Raw genomic sequence first — 9,946 nt, forward strand, 5'->3', positions numbered from 1 at the left:
CCCAGTACTTGTGTCTGAGACTCAGTCTCCTCTGGAGCATCATGTCCTTCCCTAAACGTCCCCTAGGTGTGGACTGAAGGGACATTACCTTTGAGGGGCAGTTCCCTCATCTGTCTGAACCCAGGTCACCTACCCTGACATTTTTCCCCAGGGAAAGCCAGCTTCCTGCATTTGGACCAAGGGCAGGGGGCTTCCTTGTGCTTGGTTCATTCCGAGCAGCCCAGTTTAGAGCTCAGATCAGGATTGAGGATGGAAGGGAGTGCAGTGGGAATAGTCTCCAGTGCTGTGGGGCAATTGGCCTGGGGCCGTGGATTCACCCTCCCACTAGTACCCTTCTAATACTTTGGCATCGTGACATTACCACTCCTCTAAGCACCTCTGCCCTCTCCACAGAGGCCAACTTGATGTGCTTGGCATCTTCTGGGCAAAGGGCCTGGATTCCACAGCTGTTCCTGACAGCCTGGCCGCCCCTGAACCCTTCCCTCCCTGCTTGCCCGTCTTGCCCCCTTGAAACTGCAGGGTCCACCAATGCCTGTGGCAAGGTTGGTTCTGACTGTGAAGGAAGCTGGTCAGGTTTTCTTGTTTCTTGTGTGGGCACTGGGCTGGTGGAACTAAAAATAGGTTGTAGCGGGTACGGTATGATTGGTTCCTGCTCCTTTGGGATCTCTGGGGGCCTTTTGTGACCCTTAGTATCACTGCCCACTTCCTAGAACCCCCAAAGCTCCATGTGAGGCTCCCATCCCTAGCAGCTTACTCAAGGTCTCCCAGACTCTGTTACCCACAGCTAGGACCCTATGTCCCCCATTTCTAACCACCCACCATTCCCCTTTGCCTGGTACCAGGTAGGAGTGAGATATGCAAATTAATTCCTGTGTGACTCAGACCAGTCTCTCATCTCCCCTCTGGTCCCACAGGAGCCAGTACCCTCTTACAGCCTGGTCTCCTCATCCATCTTCTCAGGAACACCTGTGGCCCATTGTTGCCTTATTAAATAATAAATGAATGAATGAATGAATGAATGATACCTTATCCTCTTCTGCTCCTCGTGCCATGGGCCAGTTCCTGAGGGTTCCTATGGTACTCTCTCTCCCTCGGCTCACTCACTCTGCTAGTCCCCATAGGGCTCATCCAAAGACTAAGACTTTACCCGATGGCTGCTCTTCCCTTCCCACCTGGTCCCTGGCCCCCAGGCACTACTGTTACTCATGTGTTATAAAGAAAGCAGTGGCGGAGAAGAACAGGAGCCAGATGGAGAATGCAGACCAGTTCCTTCCCCTGTCCACCCATGAGCTCCCGCTCCAGACTACCAGCCACCTCTGCCCTACCTGCAGCCTCCTCTGCTCTCTCCCTCCTGTCCTTCATCCTCTGCCTCCCAAAGCTGGCCTGGCCTGCCTCCTTAGTCTATCTCAGACTGCCTGTCCCCAAGCTGGGCAGGGCCTCAGCAGGCCTGCAGGGGTCAGCGTTGCAGTGGGCAGGCAGGACAGGCAGGATGGCAGTGGGAAGGAGGAGGGAGGGAGAAGTGACCTTGCGGTGAGCTAGTGAGCAAGGCTAAAGAGAGAAGGGCTGCGAGAGAGAGGTCAGGTTCTGAGGTCTTTCTACTCAGTCACCAGGCTTCTGGAACTTTGTTACTCCCACTGGACAGCAGTGCCTGAAGCCTCTATCTGTCCCACCTGTTAGTTGGCTCTGTCCCTACAGATACTCCATCAGGCAGGTCATTCCTTAGGGACAAAGGGATATGTGTGTGCGTGTGTATACACACACACACACACACACACACATACACACACACACACACATGATATACATATATATCATATAGGGTAGAGGGCCTTGGCATGGCAAATAATTGTCTAAATCTACCTGTCTTCTCCCTGGGCAGAGTATGATGAAGGGGTTGGTGTGAGGCTGGAATTAAGGCTGAAAGAACAGCTTCAGTTTGTGGTATGAGGACCATGGATAGCGGCAGAGCCAAGGCTGGGTGTAGAAACCCAACAAAGCCAGACTATCCCACAATTTCCCTGACAACTGATCTCCAAATGACATTCCTCGCCTAGCTGACCCCATGTACACAGGCTCCGTTTGCTGTCATGCCAGTCTCCGGGACTTGGGGCCGAGGTCAGTACTCCAGAACACTCCCTCCCTCCAACAGGTATGGCAGGGAAAGGGTCTGAGGATGAGTAAGTCTAACGTTGGGCTGGGAGGGGTTGACCTTTGGGTATAGGGGCCCCTCTAAGCTATAGAGTTGCTGTGGAGACAGGCCTCTCACTGACTCTGGTCTGTGCTGATCTGAGCTTTGTGGAGACAGCTCGACCCTCAGGCTAGGTGTTTACGAACCCAGGGATGGAGAAAAGAGATGGTCCTGAAGCCTCTCCTTGCTGGTTGGGGTGCCGGAGAAGGTTGGCTTATGGTGGCAATGACAGGCCAGCTGTGATAGGTGGTGGGGAGGGGCAGGAGGAAAACTAGGAAGCACAGGATCAGGTGGACACCAAGTAAGCAAAGAGAGCTCTTTGGGCAGTTGATCCTGGTCCTAGCTGACCCGCAGGCTCCAAGGACAACAGAGCAAGGGCCCTGCAGCCCTGATATTGAAACATGTCATGGGGGAAGGGTAAAGGAGAAGCATGTGGTCCCCTCCTAGCTACCCCCACTCTCCACCCACCCCTCTATTCTCTCAGGGACTTTGAATTCTTATTGAATCTGATGGACCGTTTTCAATAACTGCTTCCCCCAGGGGAGTGAGGCCCAGAACAGCAGGGGAGTAGCTGCTGAGGGGGCCATGTGCTGGCTGGGAGGCTCAATCCTGAGTGGCGGAGGAGGAGTTGTTGCTTTGATGGGCTCCTTAGAGACACTGCGATATCGCAGGTGGGCACAGACATCTCTGTGTGTAGTCCCCATTTCATGGTCAGTGCCCACAGGTGGCCTCGTGGCCAATGAGGTCAGCTTTCTCTGTCGGGGCAGTTACTGCTCTGGCCAGGTGCCGGAGCCAGCCTGTGCCAGGCTAAGCCTGGGTACCCTTCTACCTTGCCAGGGAACCCCAGCCAGTGGTGCCAAGCGAATTGTGCCAGTTCCATGGACATGGAGGTGCTGACCTTCAGGCAGCAGGGGGTAGCCGTGCTGGGCTCTGTCCAATTTGCCTCTGGAGGGCCAGGCTTTGTCTCACCCAGCAGAATTCCCAAGGGTTGGAACAGAGTTGGCAGACAGCATGGGACCTGTGGAAAGGGCTGGAGAGAGCCCAGCATCTATGCCTGCATTCCAACCCATCGGTAGGAAGGTGGGCTGGCTCATCGGCTCCTTAGAAAGGCTTGGCAGCTTCTACCTGGAAGAGACCCTTAGGAAAGGTGTGTCACCCCAGGTGGTTGGGCCTGAGACTAAGTTCTATGGTGGGTTGGGATGTTTGGGGAATTGGTATATCCACGTGACAGAGCGTGCGGGACTCAAGTGAGGGGGAAGGGGAAGACAGGGTGGTGGTAGAAGCTTGGTGACTGTGTGTACCTACGTGTGTGCGTGTGCGGGTGGCAGCTGGCTGGCCGTAATAGCTGTGCTCATCCGAATGCCGAGTGCCCTGCCCGCTGTAAACAGCAGCTAATGAATGTATTCATAGTGAGGTGCATTGAGGTGCATGGGGAACTGTGACGGAAAGCTTTGGGGAGGGCCCCTCCCCTGGCCCTATACTCAGCCTGGCAGGGTGTAGGCTCTCTAGGGATTCTGCCTGCCCCCTGCCACACCCTCAACCTGCCAACCTGGCCACCTCTGAGGCTTCCATCTTCAGGGAGCAGGGATTCACCTAGCTGTAAGCATGCATGGGTGTGTACAAGGGATGATCGTGGGGGTAGTCCGTCTACAGATACAAGATTACCTTGATGCCGTATGGCTCAGTGTGTGTGTGTGTGTGTGTGTGTGTGTGTAGCTGGGTTAAATGAAACCCATCTGTGTGTTGGTGACTGTCTGATTCTATTGCATGTGTGTTTGCACCCCTGCTCAAAACCCCAAGAAAAGGACTGTCCCCTGTATCAATACCCTGATAGTGACAAAGCCAAGCATATTGTCAGAGCAGCATTATGCTCTGGCCTTGCTCCTTCATTGTCCTTGGAGTTGGGGAAGATGAGGGCTTCTGGGGCTGCTGGGTGGAGAGGAAGGGGTGTCCCTGTTCTTCCCCCTGGAGGAGACAGAAGGGAGGGTCTAAGTCTCGGCTTCAGTAGGCTTGCACAACTACTGTTCGCAACAGCAAAAGGGGCCTCTGGTTATTGCACCTCCAGGAACCCCAGTAAAAAGGGAAGAGGGGTGCCAGTGAGTCTGTTCTAACTGACGGTGTGCACGCCTGCTTCCTGCCAGGGCTGGATAAGTGAGAAAGGGGTGCCTGCATGAAGCCCCAAACAGGGGAGTAGAGGAGAGAGCTGTGTGGCTAATGTGTCCAATTAAATTACTTCAAATCCTGCCGCGGCAGCTGCTCCCGGTGGGGCTCTGGGTACAAATTGGATCCGTCTCATTACTACGGGATAGTGTCAGCAGGGCCAGAGAGCTGTGGCTGGCTTGGCCAGCCCAGAGCAGGCCCTCTCGTGCTCTGCCCAATCTGAGTACACCAGAGCCCCCTAGAGGAGTTCCTCATCAAAACATCCCATGGGGTCTCTAGGCCCAGTGAGATATTAGGGTTCCTTGTCCTTCCCATCCCTTACCCTGTGTGTAACAGACCTAGGGCCCCTCTGAGCCCCTGGTTTCTTCCTCCAGGAATGGAGTAGGTTGTGTTCTGCAGGGCATGTAGCTTAAGGAATTCTTCCCCAGCTCACCCAATACCTCCCCACCACTAATATTAGCCAAATACTGTAGTATCAACCTCTTATTTGAAGAGCCCTCAGTATATTCTAGGCACCTTACATGTGTGCTACCAGGGATGACTTGCTGAAGCCAGGACCCTGGACCCACTTGCTGTCCTTGGGAGCTCCTGCAGAAGTAACTGTGGCAGTCTCACTCCTCCCCTGCTGCCTCAGTTTCCTCCTCTGTGAAATGGGCATGATAATGCTTCTTCTGTTCCGGGTGACTGGAGGATGAGGAGAGATGAGGCAAGAAAAGTTGTCATCCCGGATCTTCACACGTAGTAAACACTCGTGATGTGGAAGGGCAGCTGTCATCAACATTACCCTGTTCTGAGAGATTGATGTGTGGGACGGGGGTTCTGGAAGCTCCGGGAAGGACGTGCTTGCTACTTCGTTAGAGGAAGAGTTTGGATAGGATTTCACTGAGGCCACGGTGATCTGTCGCTGTCAAGGTAGCAGAGAGTCGTGGGGTGTTTGCTGTGTGACAGGTGCTCTTGTCCGCACATAGTGTGTCCGTCATCACCACACCCCGGCGGGGACTTGCAATTAGAAGTCAACTTGGGATTCCAGTCATGCTGCAGGACCCAAGAGCTTTGGGTGCAGAGCTTTGAGTCTTGAAGAGCATAGAAGAGCTTGCCACAGGAGGAAGCACAGGCCCGGCATTTAGCCACTGGGAGCAGGGTCCTGAGGGGTCTTGGCTAGTCGAGGCAGTACTGGGTGGTGCCTGAACTTGGCTAGAAGGGAGATCCTAGGGAGCAGTAACCTGGAGTGAGCCCTGGGAAGGAAAATTGGGCAAGATTAGGAAAGGCCTGGCTTCCGTAATAGAACCGGGCTATTGACAGGAGGAGCAACAGGGTCTCATATATTCCAGACTGGCCTGGAACTTCTACCATAGCCAAAGAGGACCTAGGGCTTCTGGTCTACCTGCCCTTACCCCCAAGTGCTGGGTTTATAGGTTTATACTGCCATACTTAGATTATGAAGTGCCAAGGCTCGGATCCAGGGCCCTGTGCATGCTAGCCAAAACTTTGACCATCTGAGCCACAGCCTTAGTTGTGCTTTGTTTGTGTAAGGTCATGGAAGCCTTTGGGACAGATCTATAACAGTGTGGCAGTATGGGAGATGGGGAGTTTGGCAACAGGCTGGCAATGGAGTTAGAGACTCACTCACCAGGGACCATACCTGCCCAGTTCCATCTCAGTCTTCCTGCCTGATTCTCTCCCCTGAACAGAGCTGAGCCCAAGGCCTTAAGTTTTCAGGATCCAGCTGACCTGGGTCCTAACCTTAGCAAACCAGTGACTGGGCAGTCAGATGGCAGTCATTGTGAATGGGTGTGAGTAAAGACTCTGAGAGGGCCCTCTAGCACTGGGGTCATTAGAAAAGGCCCCTCAGAGATGGGTGGGGAGTCAAGGTGAGCGGTTCCAGGGCGCAGGGACATAGGTGATACCACCAATGATTACTTCTACACCTCACGTCTCACTTTGGGCCAGGGCGAGGCCATAGCAGAAACCACAGAACTTACACTCACGCTGTCAGGTCTGGGCTCCAGAGTCTCAGCAGAGCTAAACCGTCTCCATGACAACTAGGCAAATCCCCCCACCCTCCCACCCCCTCTCTGTGCCCGTGGTCCCTGGTACAGGGGTCCATTTCCAGCAGGAACTGGATATATCTTCCTCTTTCCCTTGGGAGCAGTCATCCCAGGGCAAACAGCTTTACCCTAAGGGGCTGGCAGCACACGTATACATATTGCCATTTGAGTCTATGTGCCCATGCATGCATATGAGTGTGTGTGTGTGTGTGTGTGTGTGTGTGTGTGTGTGTGTGCGCGCGCGCGCATGCACGCGTCTGTATCCCCTGGTTTTCTGGATTGTATAGGTGAGGAAACTGAGGACCAGAGAGCTAAAGGGTCTTGGGATTATTCCACAAATCAGGATAAAGAATTTGAGTCATTCTTAGTCCATAGGCTGGGTGGTAACCACTGAGCTATGCTGCCTAGTGCTTTCCTTATCCTACTAGGATCCCAGCCAGTCTGTCTCTCAGCCCATTTCTCAGAAGGCAGTGCTTAGACTCTGTTTGGCTGCAGATTCAGACTCAGAGGGTGTCCCCAGCACCTTTGTTAGTGCTTAGGGCTGTCCCCTATAAACCCTTTATTCTCCAGTCCCTGAATGGAGTAGAGGTTCTATCCTGTTTTCATTCTTCTCCAAGCAAAGTGGAGGGATTGTCTTGCCATAAGATCTGAGGAAAAGGGGAGGAGCCCCTCACTCACTACTTGGCACCTGCCAGCCTGGGAGGAGCCCAATAAATTGTCTATGTGGCCCTCCCCAACCTCATTCCTCCCTCTCCAGCCCCCGCCTGGTTGGGGAGGTGCGAAGGGAGCGATTTCACAGCCTGTCAGCTGAGGCCTAAAAATACCCAGAACTCTGAGATGTTTGGGCAGGGGGAGGAGAGCGTAGGGACCAGGGATGGGGTGGAGGAGTGCAGCTAAAACTCAGCCAGAGAAGCCCTGGTGGTACCATCACCCTGCTTGGGAGTGAGGGCTAGACCCTCTGTTCCCATGGCCCCCATCTGTCTCAGTTTTGGAAATGGCTAAGGGGAGGCTGGCATCCTTAAGGTTGTGAGAGCAGAGTTATAACAGCCAGACTGAAGGAAGACTTGGTCTTTGGTAGGAACCATAGACCCTAAGCCCCCCAGAGCTTCATACTGATGCTTCTTTCTCCCTCTCCACCCCCAAGTTGGGTGGCATCTTCAGGCCGTGGGAGCCAGGCTCTGCCTGAGCCTGCTTCCTTCCTGGAGAAGGTGCCTGCTTCTATTAGAGGAGAGGTGTGAGGGAGGAAAGCAGTGGGGATGAGGGTGCCGGCTGGTGTGTGATGTGACGTCCCAGCCACCCAGGCACTAGAGGGAAGCAGAGGAGAGAGGGTGTGGTGGCCCACGTCACTACCACGTGGCTGTACTCCTCCACTGCAGCATGGCACAAGGTCTTCAGAAACCAACCAGAGTCAGAGGGGTGTGTGTGTGTGTGTGTGTGTGTGTGTGTGTGTGTGTGTACACGCAGAAGCACATACCAGAGTTGGCCTCTTTTTGGTGCTGAAATGCTTGTGGGTATGAATGACCCAGCATGGCCATACCCGGTAGATACTGATTAGAATAGATGAACAGGTAAAGAATGATAAACCACATGCAGGAATTGACTGAGAGAGTACAGGGTGGCAGGCAGACCTGGATCAAAAACAGGTTTCTAGGCTGGGACGTGGCTCAGTTGGTAAAGTGCTTGCCTTGAAAGCACAAGGACCCGAGTTCAATCCCCAAAATACACATGTAAAAACAAAATCCTCACACAGTGGCACACCCTTGTTATCTTAGCACTGGGGAGGAAGAAACAGGAGGATTCCTGAGCTTGCCAGCCAGCCAGCCCAGCCACCTTGGTGCGCTCTAGACCAGGGAGAGGTCCTGTTTCAAAGAAAGAAAGAAAGAAAGAAAGAAAGAAAGAAAGAAAGAAAGAAAGAAAGAAAGAAGACAAAACAAAACAAGATATATCTGGTGGCTCCATAGCTCCATGGGGAAGGCGCCTGCCACCAAGCCTAATCATGTGTTCAACCCTGACACCCACATAGTGGATGCTATGCAAACTACTGCAAGCTGTCCTCTGACTTCCGCATGCATGCTATGGCACCTGCACGTTCTCCAAACAAAACAAATAATAAAGATGTTTAAAAAAAAACAGGATGGACAACTCCTGAGGAACAACATCCATGATTGTCCTCTGGCCTCCACAAGCATATGCACACATGCACACACATGTGCACAGACACACACACAAATGATGCACTGGCACACACACACACACATCTGCACTGGTAGACTCACAGGTGAGGGGTTCTGTTGTGTACTGATTCACATCGTGACCTTCGGCAGCTTAACCTTGAAGTGCTTCCGTTTCTGTGTGTGAAAGGGAGATAGCAGTGCTGCCTCTGGGGATCTTGGTGTGTAAACCACCTGGAACTGTGTCTATCAGCAAGTCGGCACCACATACATGAACCGTTATTGTTATCTGGCCCCTACTCTTAGGCATTAAGGTGAGAACACCAAGTCCCAGAGAAGGCAAATGACCTTCCTGAAGTCACACAGTGAGTGGCTGAGCTAAGGCTAGAACCTAGGCTACAGTGCCTAGAAATGGGACTTATTGAGTGTGGGGCCTCATGATACTGCTCCCTTTGGTGCAGCAAGGAAAACTGCAGCCCCATTAGCATTTGGGGCCTAAATGATCAGAGCTGGGAACTCAGATAATGAATGCCATAGTGGAGGGGTCTTCTGGACAATGGCTGGCTAGCCACCAGGTCAGAATCATTTCACTGGTTAGCTCTTCGGAATCTCGGTTTCTTCACTAGAATAGGGTGACAGGGTTGTCATGGGGATCAAATGGGATCCCACACATCATGTGTTAAGCAAGTGACACGCTGTGCCTAGTAAGTACTCCATAGTGTTAGCTGCCATCATCGCCTTTGCAGAGCCCCTCCTACCCAGCCCCCTCCCCCTTGAGCCTCACTTCAAGCTCCACGCTTGCTTCTTTCCATGTGATACCACCACATCAAGGTCTGACTTACTGACAGCCCGGCTCCACGTTCATCTGCTGTTGCTGCCCAGCAGAGAATGGGATCCCCCACTGGGACTAAGTCCTAGAGTCCTCTGTCTGGCTTCCTCACCCACTTGCTGTATGACCTTGGCCAATCACTACTTCCTTGTGTGTTATTCCTTTTCCTGAGACACGGAGAGTCTGCAGCACGCATCCTCACATGCTCCAGTCATGTTACTGTGACCCAGGAGGGTCCCCTGGCTCAGCCCACTGGAAGGGGTTACAGGTTGGCATGGAGGAAATTCATCCGGCTGTCCCCAGAATGTGGAACATCTGGGGCATGAGCTAGCCAGTGAGTGATCATCGTGTCTGCCCACACCTGTGGCTGTGTAGGAAGAAGGCACGCAGGCCCGGCTGGCTGGGTACTGACATTGGGGAGGCTCAAGGACAACAATGTAGAAATAACCCTTCTTGGGGCTCTGGGAGCTGCTACTCCAAGTCATTCTCCCCCATTCTCCACTCCTCCCTGGGGTTTCTTCCAGTGATTCCTCCTTCCTCCCTGTCCTTC

The sequence above is a fragment of the Arvicola amphibius genome, chromosome 1, assembly GCF_903992535.2.
Source record: "Arvicola amphibius chromosome 1, mArvAmp1.2, whole genome shotgun sequence".
Classification (NCBI taxonomy): domain Eukaryota; kingdom Metazoa; phylum Chordata; class Mammalia; order Rodentia; family Cricetidae; genus Arvicola; species Arvicola amphibius.